The following is a 20221-nucleotide window of genomic DNA, read 5'->3' as shown; positions in this document are numbered from 1 at the left end:
AAATCCAAGTGTCCTTTGAAAGTATTGAGCAGGATATTTGACCCATACCTGCTCAAATGTTAAATAATCATATAAAGGCCTATAATAATTATATATTTATAATAAAGCTATAGCTTTATCATAAATATATATATATATATATTTATAATTTATATATATATATATATATATATATATATATATATATATATACACATACCTGGTCAACATAACAACATTTTGGCATTCAACATTTTCACAAACCACGGATGTATTGAAATTTGTATGTCATATGCCGCATATTGACATCTCAACATGTGTCATATCACATTCACATTACATGCAAATGAGCTGGCCTCATGTCAGGTGTTGGAGGGTAAGGCAGTGGCATTACAACTGACAGCTGCCAAGCCAGAGACCACTGTTCATGACTGTGTTTCAACATTTGCACTCTAAATAGGGGTTCCTTTGTCTAAAACTAACCAGACCATAAACACAGTGTTATCACAACATTAAATTATACATGCAGAAACATAACTTTCAACACTAATAAATATAAAGAGAAAATTGCCAATGTTTGTTCAGGCAATTGGGGTGCCTCAAAGATAATACATTTTTTATTAGTTCACTGTTTTTTTAGAGATAAAAAAAAAATAGAAAACGCTTCTCAAATACTCTATAGACATTTCTAAATTTGGAGTCAAAGCAGTTTAATGATTTAATTCCAGTTATATCTGGAGTCTATTTCCTCTTTTATAACAAAGAAATTACAGATTTTCCCTTTATTTACCCAGTGCCCAGTGTCTGAAAGTAAAACTCCATTTGAAAGATTTAACTAAATAAAAGCTTGTTGTCACCAAACAAGTGAAAAGCGTTTGACTATGCAGCATCAGGTGATATTTTTTACTGTATTATAATGAAAACCGCTGGTACAAGCTATAATGTTTATTTAAAGGCCCCCTCCAGTCCAAAATGTGTTCTTCTTTTTGTTCCTACAGATGAATGTTTGGGCTTCACTACGAAGGATAACATATGTGGAGAGTGCTCAGTTTATGTGCTGTGTACATTGAAGTATGTATATTGAAGCATTTAAATTTGTGAAATGACATGTTTTAATATTAATATATTTTGGAATTTCTAAGGAGGGAGAACGAACAGATAACAATTTGAGGATTTTAACGTGGTAATTATACTTTTCTCCCAGGCAAAACAAAATCAGTCAGATAATTTACATGCACACCTGAATACATATGCAGAGGACATCGTTAAGCAAGACCTGAGAACATTTAAAAGAAGAAGCTGACCTTTGCCCTTCAATTCAGATTTTCAGCCACAACCAAGAGAAGCTGTGGCAGCTCTACCATGAAAACCCAGCTCCACAACAAAACACTGAGCTGCTTTCCTGCTGCTCATCTCCATTACGGCGAGCCTCCACCACGATTACCAACAAGGGAGCACTGCGAGGCCTCGATGCTGAGAAAACCCACTCTGACAGCTCCACTAAACCTGACGGAGGGGATGACGGAGCGAGAGAAAGCCGCGAAGAAACCTATTGTACAGCTTCCAGCATCTGCGTACACACAGTTAAATCAACTGCTGCTTTTTTTATTTCGGATGCTTTTATCACTTTGGATCGCTCACCTGAGCTCCCCTCGAAGCTATTAATTTTAAGCCACAAAGTTTACTGCCAGTGCATCATCGCCTTACATTTCCGCCTCTGCTAAAAGAGGGGAGGGTAGAGGGGAGGAGGAAAAAAAGGCAAAGAGTAACTTATTGTTTTTATATGAGATCTATTCCCCTGGTGTTCTGGTCAATAATGACTTGATATATCAGTGACTGCCTTGCTATTTGCACTGTTTTCGGCGTGTTGTCTCTCCCTGTGATTGAGCGGAGCTATTTTCACGCATGGAGAGAGGTGGTTGAGGACCAGGGAGGCTAACGTCTGTTTGATCAAAGTTTATGTGAAATTTCCCGGGGCCGCCGGGGGAGTCGCTGTTTATGAACTGTAATAAAAAGAGTCATTTTGACGGCGTGACCCCGGTGCACAGGCAAGGAGGGGGGGTGCAGGATTTGGTTATGTCTCTGTTTGCGAGGAGGAGGAGCTCTCGCAGGCCTTGGAGAGCAAGATGGAACAGAGGAAGGGAAGGGATATGGGAAGCGGAGTGAGGAAGAGAGACGAAGAGAGCGCAGAGGCGAGGGGCTGAAAAGACAAAGCGCATGCGGAGGATGCGAGTTAAAGATTAAAAAGGATAGAAAGCGAAAAAAGTAAAAAAAAAAAAAAATTATAAGTGAGGGAAGGAGGGGAGTGAATGGAGGGATTACACCCCCCCTGTTGTCTTAGCAGCCAGCCAACAGCTCTTAATGAAACACTTTGGTTCAATTTCTGATTCATCTCGCACAGCGTGATCAGCTTTGTCCCCAACAATCCTCCTCTCATCTGAATTTAATGCATCGTAAATGAGATATTAGAATGCACACACTCCTGCAGAGGGGAGGACAAAGAAAAAGAAAATGAATGTGTGCCATTCCCGCGCGCTTAAGTATGTTATGAGAAAACGGCAGTCGATAAATACGTATAAATAGTAACCTTTGAGAAAATCAAATAATGTTGACCTTTCTCTCAGTCGATAGTGTAATCCTCTGTGCTTCTGGCTGCCTGCAGAGACACTTGAACAGTATCACAGTTTTAATGAAGGGATGATTGGTCTCCAGTTTGAGGAGCTTACAGCTGGACTTGGACAGATGCTCTCCAAAAGCATACTAAATGATAGGTTAACGTCACATTAGCAAGTCCTCTCGCAAGATGAAATCTTAATTTAGCCAGTTTTTTCATCCTGCTTATGGCTCCTGCAGTGCTCCTTCTCTTTTACATGACTCATGCATATGCACTAAAAAAAAAAAAAAAATCAAAAATTAAAACTCAATGCAAGAAATCAATGATCATTCTAATTGCATTGATCAACAATACCCCCTCCCCTACTTTCAGCTCATGCTCAGAGGAGGCTGAATTGAAAATGTTTAGCAGCAGATGTAATTAAAACACCAACAGACGACACCTTAGAGTGCCACTCTGCACCGCTTCTCTAAATAAACCTCCCCGGGTCAGTGAAACTGCAGGAGAAATCACTGCGTGATCCAGGGAAGCTTTGCTGTGACAACACTCCTGTCTAGTTCCTGTCTGAGATTTATCAGAGGTTTCACAAAATCAATGCCGCTCGCTGTAAGAAAGATCACAGCAAACACTAGAGACCCATCAGCAGTAATAGCCATCTCGACACGGGCGGGGAGGAAAAAAAAAGGTGTTTGTCAGAAGTGGCGTATTACAGAGAAACACACGAGACAATGAGTTGAAATGTATAAGGTGTCATTTCACGATGCCGCTCTCAATATATCAAGATCTTAAAGGTGAAAAAATAAACTCCTGGATTTCGGGCCGAGCATAAAAGATTGTGTTTGTGCATCTATATGTTGCACACGCGTGATTAAAATTTGTGTAATGTGTCCTGGACTTCCTGCCAGCCCCAAACACAGACACACACATCCATCACACGGCACACCTATGGGTCTGTGGCTGTGTGCCACACACACCCACACAAACACACGAACACACAGGCAGGCAGAGGATTATTGAGGTAGTATCAAACAGGAATAATAAAGCAGGTTCTTAAGATTTTAATAAGAATAAAATGAAACAGTAACCACCGAGGGGCCAGCAGGGTTAATCCCTTCTATATTACTGAAAATAAAAAAAGGATAAAAACAGACAGGAGGGCAGAGCTGGAGCCGGAGGAGAGGGAGAGAGAGGGAGAGAGAGAGAGAGAGAGAGAGACAGAGCGAGGCAGGGAGAGAGGGAGAGGGAGAGGGAGGAAGAGAGGGGGCTGTACCAATGAAATATAAGAATAGTGGTCGGCTGGTGTCAAAAGTAGAGCCAGTTAAAAGGGACTGAAATTAACATGCAGGTTTAAAATAGCACAAGTGGGCTTATAATTTCCTACTCTTGTTTTTATTTTATTCTCTCTCTCTCTCTCTCTCTCTCTCTCTCTCTCTCTCTCTCTCACACACACACACACACACACACACACACACTAAGATGACACTGTTTGACTGTGTTTAGACTTGATGAAAGCTCGGTTCATTCCCTATGCGTTCAAACACCCGTGTCAGTTCAGCAGCATATTTCCAATGTCAAAGCACGTGCGCCGGCAGCAGATGGCATGAAACAGTTGGCAAGAGTGAGCGAGCGTGAATATCTGTTTACTAATAACCCTTTAATTACTTCAGATGGGCAATGGGATCAAACATCCAGACCCACACAGGAATTAGCCTTAAATGAGACTGGACGGAAAATCTAGGCTAACTCCTTATGTTGCCATAAAGACCTTTGCCGTGAGAATTGGCGCTTGGAAAAACCCTTATAGATGGAAAGTGAAGACAATTTCAGTATTCTCTTTTCCACTTAGAGGGCTTTATTTATAATCAAGCAACACAGCAGCTGCTTGTATATTAATCTAAAGTGGGGGGAGAGGAGAAACATTCACATATGGCTGAATTAAATGATTATTTTCATGTATTTTTTAATTCAGTGATTAATCATTTAATCTAGAAAATGTCAGAAAATAGTGGAAAAATATCCACCACAAGTCCCTGCAGCCAAAGGTGATGTTTTTAAATCTTTTATTAAAACAGGGAGAAGCAGCAAATCCTCACATTTCCGAGCTTGGATCCAGATACAATCTGACGGGTTTTTGCTTCTGAAATGACTTCAGAGCCGCAGCTAACAATTGTTTCAATTATCTATCCATCTGTTGATTATGTTTCTCAAACAATCAGTCATTTAGTCAATGAAATTTCAATGAAAATATTGAAAAATGCAAATCACACCAAAGCTACATCATGAAATTTCTTTTCCCTATGAACTGGGCAGAAAAAGGGCGTTCAGGTTACAGGGAAGAAACAATTTCTCAACACTGCAGATTAAAAAAACTTGCTCGTTTGTCTAAATTCCTATGGAAACATGATTTATAAGAGAGGTGAAAAAAATCCGATAGCCTGTTGTTACATCTGCAGCTCATTTTTGAACAAATGCATTGAAAAAAATCCCAATAAGGAATTCTTAAATTCTGTTGTGACAAAGGTATGTGCTGAGTGGGACACGTAACAGCTGAAAAATCCACCTGTCACCTGACTGACTGTGTAAAGGCAACACCGCTGCTAAATTACATTTCTGCTAATTGGCAAGTTGGCAGTCACTTGTGCATTTTTTAAATTTTTTTTTGGCCGGCACATACGCAAATACAACCCAACCTCACAGCAGTTCTTAAAGCAACATTATATAAAAATTGCCACTTTGTGCGATTTGGCGCCCCCCTCAGTTTCTGAGTGTGACACCGCTGTGACGTTAATACAAATCCAAAGGTTTGAAACAATTGGTCAGATGTAATGTTGATGCCAACAACAAACAGAACACTACATGATAACAATTCTGAGTTGAAAGCTTGTATTTTGAGGACAATATGAATGTAACACTGAAGAGAGAGCGACAAGATACTGTACCATCAAAATGATTTTGAAGCTGTTATTTTACGGTAGAAAAGTGAAATAAGGTTGCTTTAAAATAGTGGCGACATTTAATTTAAAGCATCAGCTTTCATGGGCATGAATTGTCATTTTTTTGATGAAATGGAAAATGTGTCCAGGTACATGGATTCTAAATATTACATTCGTCAGCTTTTCAACATTTTTGAGAATTGTGAGATTCATGACCTGAAAATATCTTCCTCAGCTTAAACCTAACTACAGACTGGATATGTACCCTGGATGCTGGTGTGACAGTCCAAGACTCTAAAAGAAGAGTCATTAAAATTATTTAAAATCTGTCTCTATGTATTCTTATCCTGTAAGTTATCTTTCCTGACAATTTTAAGAACTGCTGTGATACTAAGTTGGTAAGTACCAGTACACCTATGATTTTAGAAAATCAATCAACAGCTTTACAAGATCCATCTCCAAAACCAACAAATACAATTTCATATTTATGTCAAATATGTCTAATATCAGAATACAGTATTTTGTGAAATTATTATAAAGTGTTCCCTTCTGTTTTCACCCATTTACAGGTCATCGCAACTGCTAACAATTATAATGTATACCACATTACTGTGAAGCTGTGATATTTTCTGAGATGGATATTATACAGTGAAAATCTCATCCCATCATCACCCTACTTTTGACTGCAATTGAACCAAATTTAGCATTGTTACTTTTTTATTTTTATCATTAAGAAGTGTGTATAGCGTCCTCTGAGTATGCACTTCCTTGAACAAGGAGGTGCTTTTAATATTTTGTACACTTAATGCATATGCCACTGCTCATATGCAGGGTAGTCAAGTTTTATGAGGGTGCTCCCAGGGAGAAAATCCCTGCTGTGTGTAAATGTCATGAAAAATTCCTTCATCTGCTGGAATAACGTTAACCTTCTCCATTTTGTTCCACTGAACCCACCTCTCGGGCAAATGTGTTACAAAGACGTGCTCGTCAGCCGGCACCTCGTTCTTCCTCTACGCCTTTCATTACGTGAACAGGGAGTGAATGCGACTCGCCGGCTGCCCTTTTCTGGCGCGTTCGCACTGAGAAAGCATACATTTTAATGACGGGACCTTTACTTTTGAATAACAGCGAGGAGGGAAGAAAATAAATTGCTGTTCAAAAGGAGATAATACTCTTGGCATTGTGGGATTGGCGGGGATTGGGCAGCTGTGTGGCGACGACCCCTGCGCTGAGACCAACCTGTATAAATTAAGATATAAATAGCCTCATCTAGAGAAGTATTACCAGGGGTGTGCTTGAGTGCTCGAGCACATGCTTAATATATGCATGTAGGTGTGTGTTTGTGTGTGTGTGTGCGCCCTCATGAGAGAAGCGGAAAGAAAAAAGAGCATGCATATGTCCATAGTGCAATCTGGTTGCATGACAATTGTGTGTGTGTGTGTGTGTGTGTGTGTGTGTGTGTGTGTGTGTGTGCGTGCGCGTGTGTCTGTGTGCATGCGTGTGTGGGCCCGCGTGCTCACACATACTTGTGACAGAGTGCTGGGGAAACCTAAATCCCACTCAAGTGTAAGGCAAACAGTGGTGGCAGTGTGTGGTTATTGTATTTTCTTTGCTTGGATCCCAGTAAACACCCCCAGGCCTGCGCTGCCTGCCTGCCTGCCTGTCACCGCGGCCATCCTGCCATCAGTGGCCAGCCTCATGCTGCAGCCAGAGCCCTGGCGCAGGCCCCACAAGGAAATTAAAAGGGGATTAAGGCTGGCTGACACTTTGTGGCCGATTACTCATTTATTTTTTTGTGTGTGAGAAGCGTAGGGTGGCAGGGTGGGGTGGCATCTTGTCTTGGCTAGGAAGAGCTGGGTGGGGCCTGGGGGCCGGATACTAATGCGCCTTAGTGTGATCATTTTCAAATGCATCCCACAGCAGACATCAGATCCGTGCGAGGATGCTGGGGATGAGCATTGTTATAAATGTTTCAGTACTATTCCCAATATGATACCCCAGCTTTGGCATCGTTTTTTTTCAATTTGACAAATATAAAAAAGTTTCTACAAAAGCCTTTTTTCATTTGACAGAAGAAGTTTTTGAAATGTGAATGCTGTCTAAACACAAGCTGCCGGAAAATGACTTTCCCTGAATAAAATTTGCAATGTCAACTTAAATTTAGGAGCTATCTGTTCAGGGAATAGGTAAACAGGACTACAAATCTGGCCAGACCTTCAGTGCTAACAGTCCATACTTGACAGTTTTAAATAGTCGACTGCTAAAATCACATTTAGGTCAGTGTGAAAGAAGTACTGAGGTTTGATGCTCAGCTCTATAATTTGCCAATTAGGGCAGAATTATTCTAATCCCTAAAAACTAGGATTGAGCAAGTACTCGGCTGAGGTATCTGGTACAGTAAATGTCCTTTTTATGAGTAAGAGTATCATCCAAGTAAAATATGTCAATATAACTCTCCTGATGAAGAAAAATCTGCATTGGGAAGCTGAGTGAAGATTTCTGATTCAAGTTTATCAAAGACATAAGTTTATTTTAGAGACAAAAATATAAACATAAAGTTCAATGCTGAGGCTGTTATGTAAATAACTGTCTTAAATATAGCAACTTCTGATCAACTCATATCAATTTCAAGCTTAGATAACTTAGTGGGTTAGTGAGCAGATACAGATAAAGGTGTGCTCACTCACCTTTATTCAAATTATTAGATAAAGCTTGATGTAAGTACCCAATGATCTGTTATATGCTCCTCTACAGGTATATCAAGTGGAATACGCACTGTGATCAAACTATGAAGACCTGCTCTCCTGAAAAGGTAAAGGTGCATTAAACAGTTCTGGAGAAAGACAGTTGATTGTTTAATCCTGATTGAGTCGTGCCAACAAGCCAAGGCCTCGGTATTTGACAGCCCGGTAATTAGGCTTGACAATCAATCTGTTTCTCCACAATCAGTCACATTCACTGACATGCATGCACAGCCGGTCTCGCTATCGAAACAAACAACAGAGCGGGAGTATGACTTTCTTTACTCAGGATGCCATTACTTTAAATTGCCGCTTGCTGCTGTATTATTGTTCGAAATCTCAATTTAACCTTTAAAGATAAAAAATTTGAATTTTTGTTTTTTTGCATAGTTTTCTGAGCTTATATCACAAGAAATGTTATAATGAGTAAAAGTTACTTCCCTCATCTGTCCATTGCAGATCTAATCTACCATTTCATCCTCCTGAAATCTGTTTTTGCCCTTTATTTGCCCTATCTGGTGCATGATCCTGGCATTAAGTATGCTTAGCAGCGAGTCCCCTTTGATTGTGATGCGCGTCAGGCAGCTCAGGTTTACTGCCTCTTTGTGTTAGAACTCAATATCATCGCTGCAGGGAAAACAAACTGTACAGATGCCAGTGTTTGGTCTGCTAATTAGCAGTTTGTATTAGTAATTAATAGGCATTACCAGTCAACCGGGCTCCTGCTCGGCAGCCTCCAACAGCCTGTGAAGGAGATCCAGGCAGCGCGCTCCCCCCGCAGCTGCACAGCCCTGCGGCCCAAGGAGAAATCTCAGCGTCGAAGTCATTCACGTCAGGACGAGGGAAAGATTGTGTGTCCTATCTGACAGCAATCACTATTTTTTTAAAGGGAGAATGCAGCTTGAAGACTAGAAGGCTTAGACGTCGGGCTGGGTAGCAGATCTCAGTTCTTTTTGAGGACTTTGAGGACCAAAATAATAATTTTTTCTGATTGTAGAATACTTTATGTAGGCTAAGATTTTGCACAGGTGCTAGTGTTTGTGTTATTTTGTTAAAAGAGGGAAGTTCGTAGAAAAATGTATTCACATTCTTAAACTATGGTGTTAAAAAAAACTACAATATCAGTACTGGCACTTATACTGTAGTACAGTATTGGCATCAGTATTAGATCATTTCAGAGACCCAGTCCTACTGGAAATACAGTAAAACAGTGTTAAGTCCATACTTTCCACTTTTCTCACTAGGAGTGAAAAGATATTTCTGTGGTACAACACAACCTGACAAGCTTTTAAATCTGTACAGTAATGTGTCCACCACTTATTTGGGTGGATGATGAGCCGATGCGTGGTGGGCACGAGGTGAGGCGAGGTGTGGTGGAGTGGCAGAGTTATCAATTATCCAGAGCACAGTGGCACTCTGGCTTCCTCCAGATCTGGTGTTAAATTAAGTTGTCAGCGCTGTCTCTCCGATTTCCCCCATCACATGAGCAGTCGGTGATGGCGCATGACGGCCGCTCGCCGGAGCTCCTCGCCGGCTGCCGCCCCGCATCTCGCCTGCAATTCATCAGCTTCTGAGCACACTGGCCCAGCCTCAGTCCACGCCAGCGCACGCCGCGTTGCACCGGAGCCAGCCAGCCCGCCAAGCGCAGTGGCAGAGGAAAAAGGATCGGATCACCTTCCAAAAACCCGCCGTAGAGGACAGGGTGCAGTGGACTTTTGCCCCCGTGTCTGGGGCAGGAGTGGACTGTTTGAACTTGAGGGGTGTTTGTTTGGGTGTGTTTGTGCTAAAAGAGATGAAAAAGAGTGTGGAGGGGAAAAAGAGATGAAAACAGCGGAAGGGCATCGTCTTGGGAGGTGCATAGTGCACAGTAAAGCCTCTGGCCCTGCTGTCCTGTTGGGGCAAAGCCTCAGGTGAGGGCAGAGAATATGGGACACAAAGCAGGGAGGCTTGGCACATGGGCACTAACCACCAGCTCCCTCCCAGCACACTACTGTGTTGAAGGGCACCGCAACATTCAGTCACAAAGGGGAGAGTGAGGCGGTGAGGGGAAAAAAGGACAACCAGGTGACAGAAATAATGGATAACTGTAAAGCAGCGGGGTGCTAAGCTCTCAGTGCTTAAGTATTTATTTGTGATGAATAGTAATGACGGCACACTTACAAAGCACTTGTTTAATATAGAGAGGGCTCGAGAGGGGCGAGGATCGCTCCCGCGCTACTTTAACAGGGCCGGCGTGCTCGGAGGCGACCGCGGGGAGATGCCAAACCCTGCCCAGCCCTCCACCTCCCATCTGCATTCAAAAACACTTGCCGTCCCTTAACACTGTCCCTGCCTCGGTGCTGAATAAAACATTAAACAACATTCTGAGATATTAACCTACTTATTGAAAAAAAAAGTCAGTGATTTATGTCGATTTGGTTGGCTTTCAATGCTGCCCAGCTGTCACCGCCGAGCCTGTAACCTAAATTATCCAGCGATGCTCTTTCACTCCAGTTAAGGGAATAAGCACTCCTTTAACACTTCAAAAGGCCTGACTGCGCTAACTCTGAGTTGTTGTTTTATTTTTTTCCAGACTTCTTAAGTTTAGTAATTATTCAATCTGGGTGATAATGAGCGCACAGTTGACCTTGCGGATAAAGAATATTTTCTTTTATGTTTATGCTTCATGTTTTCCAGGCTAATTTAAGAAAACAGTGCTTAATCTTTCACCAAAAGCAGCAAAACACTGGGCCCTCGCATCCTCTGAGGCGCGGTGGGAGGACCCCTCCGGTTAATAAGCAGCGTCCAGGCCCCGGTGGATAACTGGCAAAGGGTTCGGCAGCCATGGATCAAACAGTCGTAACCTCCTGTTCCAAAGGTAAGCTGCAATCAGATCTGCGGGGGATCTTTTACCAGGGAGGAGAGCGTGTTTGTGCGAAAACGAGGCAGAACAGACGGGGGAAGAAAGCATGAAATAGAATGAGAGGGTGGGAGGAATGTGTATGTATGTGAGTGTGTGTGTGGTTCGCGGGGAAGATGGCAGCCCGCTCATCAGTGACGTGCCTGAACGGAACCCAGAGGGGGGCCCGGACTGAGCCCCTGCGCTTAATTGGGCACTCAAATGTTACCAGGTCCCTTCCCAAACGACTTGGAGGTGACACATGGCCAAGTGAGGGAGTGGAGAGGAGCTTGTGGAGAGAGGAAATGGAGCAGAGGGTTTAGCACCTCCCGCGGCCAAGTTTTTTCTCTCCCTCTGGGTTTTTCGGTCAGGACGGCGGACGGCGTGAGTGATAGTGCATTTGGCCTCTCGCTGTGCCAAGGATGACAGAGCAAAATTAACCCCTCTGTGGTGGGGACAGATGGAAATGAGGCTAGTTTCACTTTCGGCTTTGCTTTTGTCGCAGACTGAACACATTCATCTGTTGCAGAGGCAGATGAAGCTGTGGAAAGAGCCTCATCTCATGACAAAAAATGTCAACCCTAAAAATTTAATCTCTGCTTTGAGAATGGGTTAAAATGAAATTTAACACCAACACTCGCCTATTTGATCACACAGAAAAGCAGGAAATACACCGCAGTTTTCCTTTAAAAAGACAAGGACTTCAAACGTGCACTAGAGCAAGATGGGAGCAAATTCATAATTTTTTTCCAGTTCATCAAAGCCTCCGTCGGCTAATCCCTTTCTTATATAAATAGCTCTTTTGGTGGAGAGGGTAGCTGCCGCATAGAGCTCTAACCCTTCTGTCCCTGAAGCTACAGCCAGGATAAGCTGTGTGTTGGATTGGCACATCGGGCTGCCTGGGGCCTGCTGCTGCGCTGGCCGCCAGTACAGATGGAGGGCAGGGCTGGGCAATGCCAGCTTGTCAGTCGGATTAAAACGACTCATTTATTCACTGAAGTATCGTGCAAAGCGACCGGCCAAAGCGGGGTGAGGCGAAAGGGGGAGAGGAGGGTCGAACAGCGGCGAGACGGGGGCAGCTTGGGAGAGAGAGGGTCTTCTGCTCTCTGGCCCTCAGCCCTCCCTCTTCATCCCGCTCTCCTGCCTTTTTGCCTGTTACTTATCTTTCTAGGGCTGCCAGAAGCCATTACCGCAGTGTACGGAAGGCGGCCGGCAGGGTGGCATCTCCTAGTGCCCGGGTGACAGATTGCCGCTCGGCATTGGCGGCGGAGGAGGTGAGGGGTGGAAAGTGATTGGCTCTGATGGTCAGGAAGTGGGCACAGAGGGCTGGAGAAGGAGGTGGAGGAGGGCAGAGAGTCAGGGAGAGGATGACAAGACCTGGCTGCGTGACCTTTGGTTTCGCGCGAGTTACTTAAAGGGGCACAGGCCCTGCTTTTAAGAGCATGCTTGGCAGTGGTGGCCGCCGTGGTGGTGGCAGGCCGAACACGGATGCCAGGGCAAGTAGAGGTGGCCCCAAAGCTGACCTCTGTGGTTGTGCCCCGGACCCCGCTGTCCCTGCAAAACCTCAGTGAGGATAAGTAGAGGACAACTGGCAACATCTGCAGAACCATCCAAGATAGTTCACTGTGGACGCACTCACCTCTGCAACGTCAGAGCCACTGCCAGCATCAATCTTAGAGTCCTCAAAGTCATGAAGTGTTTGGATGTCAGGCTTTGACCCAAAAGAGAGATGAAATCTTTAAACCAGAGCAAAGTGCTCAATATTGTAGAGACCCTTGTGGTAGAAGTAGCAAAAAACCTAGGCCCTAATTTCACATTAAAAGAAAAAAATGTGAGGACAATTATTGATATTCAAAAAAATGTTCTAACCAAAAAGCTCAGGGACTACAGTCTTCTTCTTTCTCAAAAATGGCACACACTCAGGTCACTGACAGGCCAGAGCTGTGTGTGTGTCTGCAAGTGTGTCAAGGGGGGTGAGGCTTGGAAGGGTTTTATCGGGTCTAATTACTCCCGATAGCTGTAATTTACAGGTTGACAGCAGGGAGAAATCGGCAAGATTCACACTTCTGCGGGTCAGCATCTGTCGCCATTACTGCGCGGCACACGCTGCCGGCCAGTCGGCGAGCAGGAGGAAACAGTAAACAACAAACGGCGTGTGACAGATTAGCAGCGCGGGCTAAAGGACCTTCCACTGACACATCATTTCTCTCGCTCCGCGAGTTTGTTTCGCGGCAGCTGTCACCAATAAAATGGAAAAGCAGGAGATGGGGAGGGGTGGTAGCGGCAGCGGAGGTGGCTTTTGTTCCAGATCCAGAGAGGTGGGTGGTGGAAGGAGAAGGAGGAGGAGGAGGAGGAGGAGGAGGAGGAGGAGGAGGAGGAGGATGAAGACAGGGTGGAGGAGGAGAGAGGTGGAAGAAACACTGATGGGAGGGAGGGCTAGCAAGTGTGACCCGTTTTAAAACTCTGGCCTCACTTTGTAATGGAGTATTAGGAGGAAAACCAGGGCAGGGCAACGTCAAACTGTATTTTTCCGCTGACTGTAATTACCCTTGCTATTTCTCCCTTTTTGGGTCTGCGGTACAAATTGCCAGTGTCACCATGAAGTGGTAATTTTAGTTCCGTTTGCATCAGCCTGTGTGGTACAGTCAGCAAGGAGCACTGTTATTCTAGAGGGTAAGCATTATCTCAGTACATACAGTATGTGAACACATTTGTTAACACTGCAGCACTGCAGACCGCTCCAGCACACTTCCCTCTCTCCTCCCATCCCATGTGGCTTCTCCTTCTCCGGGTCCCACGCAGTTCAGAGAGGAGCCAGGTCGGTCCAGTGCCAGAGAGGGCTGGTGGGCTACACTGCTCTCCCCCTGTCCACCTCATTGCCTACACACAGCCTCGCTGGCCAGCTCCTGTACACAGGGCTAACACTGCGTACATCCTGGCAAACTGATTTTTCCTTGACCTCCAAATAGAGGACGTTCTCCAACTTATTGGCTCATTAACCTGGACTGTTTTTGTCGACCAGCTACACAGAAACAAAAGTGAGGCCTTTGGAATAGTTACTGCAACTGCTGCACAGAGTCTGTCTGAAATGGACAGTTTTACTATCTGAGTGAAGAAGATTATTGCGCTCCATGGAATGTAGTTTGCATCTTCTTGACGATGGCTTGTACTGTACATTATGCCCAACCATGTTTGTTAGGATCAGGTACTCATCTTCATTTTTTGTGTTACAAATGTATTCTTCTGCCTCATGATGTAAAGGAGTCCTGTCTCTCTTGGGTCTGTCTTGTCTGGGAATTGATTTGTACTTCAGCATAGCACATTAGTTTCCACCATTACCATACCCGATAATTGTTGTGGAGAGTGAGGAGTATGCAGAGGATTTGCAGTGAAAGTGGCATACAAAGTACTGTATATTTTGTGTTGGTTTTATTGTAAGTTACTAAAATCATGATATTCTACTCACAATGCTTGTGTGTTTTTTAGCTTTTGTTTCCCACGTCATGCTTTTAGACAGAGCGGTTTTCGGCATGTCATCCTTCAGGTTGTTCCAATATTGCTACAGGTATCAGAAATGCCTCCCATACAGCTTAAAATGCTGGCACTGATATCGGCAAGTACACAAGTCTATGGACTGATCTGTTACCTAGTAATTTATTTATTGGAAACAGGACCCTGCTACCTCCCAGCAAGGTCACATACACCTGTAGTAGCCAACGTCCATAAACATCAAGCAACTCATGTCACTTCAAGCACACCCATGCAGAGTCAGTTGCGTGCAGGTGTTAAACCATTTTTTTCGGTACTCAGCATCAGCCAATACACAAAGTTCAGGCATCGTAATTGTGAAGACCCTTCTCAAAGCAGACACTTTGACTTGACAAACAGAAACAGCACAGGTGTGACCAGTGACGTTAGTGATGGCTCCATTCTTATAAGTGTCCCAGTAGGCCAGGCCAGTGAGTGACCATGCACAATACCAGAGCGTAGAACTAGCTCACCTAAATGGAATGCAGACATCATCATGTTATAAATCCCACCTGTGCTTCTTCTGCTTTGATGTGTCAAAATGCCTGCTGTGAAAAGGGTCTTTCGGGATGGAGAAAATGGCATAGGTATATCACGTGCACTTTGGGATATTTTAGAGCAGTCCCTGCTCTCAACTTCATTGTGCAACCACAATGTAGATCTCAAGTCTATGCAAGTTGTTTTACATACCAAACACAGCCTGGCAGTGAAGTAGTGAGTCTACTGAAAAGTAGTGAATCTACTGAAAACCTCAACACGATTTGGTATTTTTCAATCTATAGCCAATGGAGTAAAACATTCTAAAACAATGGTATGGTCCTTTGTGCGCAGATGGAAGTTGCTGGTGCAGGTGTGTCTCCATCCCACCAGCAAGCACATCCATAACGCTTGGTGGTCGTGGGGTGATCACGTAGGTCTGGCCCTGTCCTGTTTAATTTCTAACGGCAGACTGCCTGGTGACTCCGCGTGCCAACCTCCAGAGCCCCCAGTCTTCTCACAAGTGCCATATGGGCGGCCCAGCCCCATTCCATTAGCAGGGCTCGAGCAGAGGCAAGAGCAGGTCTGGACCCCAGCCCTCCTGGCCTTCCCCTGGCACTGCCACAGGGCATGTCCTGCCCACTGCCAGCTGCCCACACTAGGTCAGAGGACGCAACAGCCACTGCCTACCTGAGTCTGGCAGCAACCAGCCACTGGCTACAGTGAGAAACATGCATCAATGAGGAGGAGAGAATACCCAAAATAATCTATTCCAGGACACAACAGACAAAATGGAGTTTGTTGCAGAGCCATCTCACTTTATCAACAACAGCTGTGTTTAAAGATCCTTGTTTTGCATCACTCACAGCAAACATAAGCAGTTTCTACTTCATTGACCAACCTGTAAACACTACAGTCATTATGTTGTATTACTGTACCTCCGAACAACCTCATATCTTCTAGGAAAGTACTTTTTTTTTGACATTATTGATGTTCTCTGTCTGAAAGTTGTATCAAGTATAACAAAAGATTGCCATTAATTAAATACATTTTGCAGCTAAAATTAAAATTTCCACACTCAAGGTCTCTCCACAAAATGATGCTGGTGCTTTAGACGTGGCCATAATAATGTTGGCAATATACATTATGCAAACTACAAATATGTAAAAAAAATTTGTTTCCTTCTTATTTTGATTATGAATTTTATGTAGTGACAACACTGTGCCTCTGGCCGATCCCCTGAACCACTTGGTCAGTGTTAGGACAAGATCATGTTTTCACTTTTCCTGGTTCTATTGCCACAAATCGTCCCAGCATTAGAGCATACAAATGTTGAAACACTGTCTCCAACAGTTGCCAAGATGCCAGTTCAGCTTATATTCTGTCAGTTGAGCAGATAAGCTTGTGGTTTTATATGAAAGCATGCTGCATTCTGCATTCACCAGCAACCATCTTCTTCCTGTTTGGCCTTGTTGTTTTGCAGGTTTAATGCACGTCTACGTTATCATAAATTCTAAAGGTTCTACAAAAGCAGACTTGAACTCCAATTCTGTTGCTAGAACAGTCATTGGATGCGCTTTTCATTTCACTGTGACCTTTGTGACATTTTGAACAGTAATAAGCCTGACACATTTCAACAGTCTATTTTAAGTTTGAGAGACTGGTTATTTCTATTCATCTCCAGGGTTCTTTTGTTTGACGGTATATCAATGGCTGTTTTAATCATTCATAGCTGATGGCTCTATCAATTTTAGGACAACAGGGCCAAGTATATTAATCAATTCTTTCAAAAGACCATCAGTATACCAGCACAGTATATTTTTCTGTGGTAGAACAAGTGACTCTTATATGAGAATTGTACATGCAAACATGAAATATTATAGACCCCATACAGGCTGAAGCAAGCCCTGAAAACCATCTGAACTTGACCTTCAGTCTGCTTTTACACACGATTACCAGGCCCAAGTCTTTCACCTCATGTATACATGTGCTTTAGGTTAAAATGCTGGGCGCACAGGCATGTAACTTGTGCGAGGGCACTTTCCCTAAAGACATGCATAAGGAAAGCAGGAGGAGGGCGGGCAGAGGCAGAGACATGCAGCGGATCACATGGGAATGTCAGCGTGTGCCTCAGCAGCCTGTACCTGCCACAGGACCTGGGGCCTTTTTTAATTAATCATCACACAGGATGAATAATTCAGTCATTATCGCTGGGAATAAATACAAAGGCTCCAGAATCGCTCAATCAATTTCCATGTTTCCCTTAATAATTTACAGATTAGGATTAAGGTCTGACCTCAGGTAAACATACCTTCTAGCTAATAAGTAGTGGCGGGATTTTCTAAACAACTAGCAACTTGATTCAGCAGCTCTGTGAAGTTACGATATATATAGTCAGTCATTCCATTTGTCATTGGAACAAGACTGATATATCAGTCTGCTGACATTATTGGCTGCTATTTTTTTTTATCATAGATCAGGACATATATTCTAAGATATTATTTGCTTCATAATATTGCCACAGGCCCCAAAAAATGTTACATCATTACATCTATTACAGCAACTACATGCAGCTAGTTTTAAACTTTGGATTTGAAGATTGATTTGTATGACAAATGTGTTTTGCCCTAAAGGCATTATTCTATTTCAAAACAAAGTCAAAGACTGACAATAGTGAAGCAGTAAACCAGGCTAAAAGTGCAGGGATGAAAAATGTCACCAATAGGCCATTTGTTTATCATGAACATTAATATATGATTTTAAAGGTTGCAATGGAAGCAGTTCTTAAGTGTGTGAGTGAGTGGAAGATGAATTTTGGTGAGAAGCAGCGTCCCTCCACAGAGTGCAATAAAAAAAAAGCTTGGGGTCCACAATTACACAGTATGTGGGCAGCACCAACAAAGTAAGCAGCAAGTGTTTGCACATTGTTTGGAGAGAGCGACAGCAATATATGGCGTCAAATAACTGCATCTGATGCCAGTTATTATGTGAAATCTACTACGCTGTCGCCCAGTGACCTTTTTCCAACTGCAAACAGTAAATGAAATACACTCTGTAGTTAACTTTGATGGATGAATCTGCACAAAGCAGTCTTCCTGATATACTGTAGTATAGAACCTCTGTCGCTTCTTCATAACAACTCTGAAGCAGAAACCAGGTTACAGTGATCCACAGTAAGAAAACGCCCACCAAAAACAACCAGCAAAACTAATTTAGCGTAATGCCAAGCAAATCAACAGCATTAAAGCGTCTTAATCCCAAACAACAACCAAAACAAAATGTCTTTGCTACTGACTGAAAATAACTCATGACTAATTCTTTCTTCACCATGGACATTACAACTTACTGCATAGTAAGAAAAGCACAGTTGTCACAAATCATATTAACGAGTGAGCTACTGTGCACAATACCAGGATCCTGAAGCCAAAGCTGCTAAAGGGAGTTCAGTCATCGTTAACTGTATTAATCACCCCTGTGTTTTTTCACACTGAGACGTTCCGAAAATGTTTTCCATGAAAAAGGTTTAAGAGGAAAGCATTTTGCACCAATTTGTAAGATGTGGTTTGTTTTGGTTTAAAACATAAATATATATATATATATATATATATATATATATATATATATATATATATATATATATATATATATATATATACACACACACACACACACACACACACACACACACACACATATATATATGTAAAATCAAGAGAGTGAACAAACAACAGTGTGAAAGCTATGTCACAGGCATGTATGTATTGTGTTGAAGAGCTATCTACTGATGTTAGCATGCTAACAAGTCAGCCCCGGACATCCTAGCTTGAAATATTACTTTGCAAGAGGTGAGAGTCTGTTCAGCTGGCAGATACATGCCAGCTTTAAGCATAAATATAAATAAAGTGGCAGTTGTCCTTTACTCCTGTGAAATGTTGCTAACCATGTTTTTTTTTTAGCTACCTTTAAATATACCTTTTAGTGCAGCTGAATTCAGCCATGTATATTTTCCACCTCTGCTTACTGTACTGAGACATATCAAAATGTCTTTTGTGAAAAGGGCTTAAAAGTGCAAAAATTAGCTCCAGAAAACACCTCAAGTCAAGACAACCTCAAGTTAATAAGAAAAAGCCCACTCAATACACATGTTAGCACAAGCAGCAGGTCAGCTAGCTTCTAACCTGGATGAAGTGGAGCATGCCCATGGTGTCACAGATGATGATAAATCCCTCTTTTACAAAACTCCGGGATTATGACAACAAAAAAGGAAACTCTGGCTTTCAACTGAAGTGGTGCTTGAAAGTTTTTGTGAAACCTTCATGAAAAGCAGCTGTAGCAACAAACAGGTACGGATTTTTTAAACGTTTTTTTCCTCAGCTTCTAAACCAGCAGAGTGGAGTTGTGAAGTGGGCGGGGCATACCGTTTGAACAGTGGCCATATATGGGCATGTTCACCTGCAAATAAAGGGTCGATTCACAAAAATGACAACATCAACAACAAAAAAGCTAATAATTACAATAATGTGTTTATAAAGTACCAGTTTCTGCCATCACCTAACCTTCATTAACCACAGAGCAACATCTTAGGTAAGAAATAGCTCCAACCAGAAACTCACAGGTAGGTGTTTTTAATGTAAAGTGGACATTTCAGTTGGATTTTTATTTTTACTAAACATTTTTTTTTAACGTGAAAGCCTCATCATATGACTAGGTGTCATTATTAGGCCTGAACAGAACTCTCCCAGAAAGTGAAATCCACTTTACTTCAGAGACAAAGACACCCATGGCCCTAGTGTTATTTTTAACCAGCGATCATTGGTTTCCCTCTGGCCTACAGTCTGTTGAAACAGTTCCCAGCATGGACTGCTATTCCAGCATGAAGCTCTCCCTCTGATCCTAACATCCTATCACCTTGACCTTTAACAGGTGACTGAACATCCCTGAGGGGAGATAAATAAAAGGCCAGCACTGTGTTTCCTACTGATGTCGCTGATGTGATATCAGTAGTATCTCGTAGAGAGGGGGATTTGCTGTTGCTTTTCTGGTGTGTGCCTCTCTGAAATGCACCATAAGC

The sequence above is a fragment of the Acanthopagrus latus genome, chromosome 12 (assembly GCF_904848185.1).
Source record: "Acanthopagrus latus isolate v.2019 chromosome 12, fAcaLat1.1, whole genome shotgun sequence".
NCBI classification, from domain to species: Eukaryota; Metazoa; Chordata; class Actinopteri; order Spariformes; family Sparidae; genus Acanthopagrus; species Acanthopagrus latus.
Note: the sequence above shows the minus strand (reverse complement) of the source record.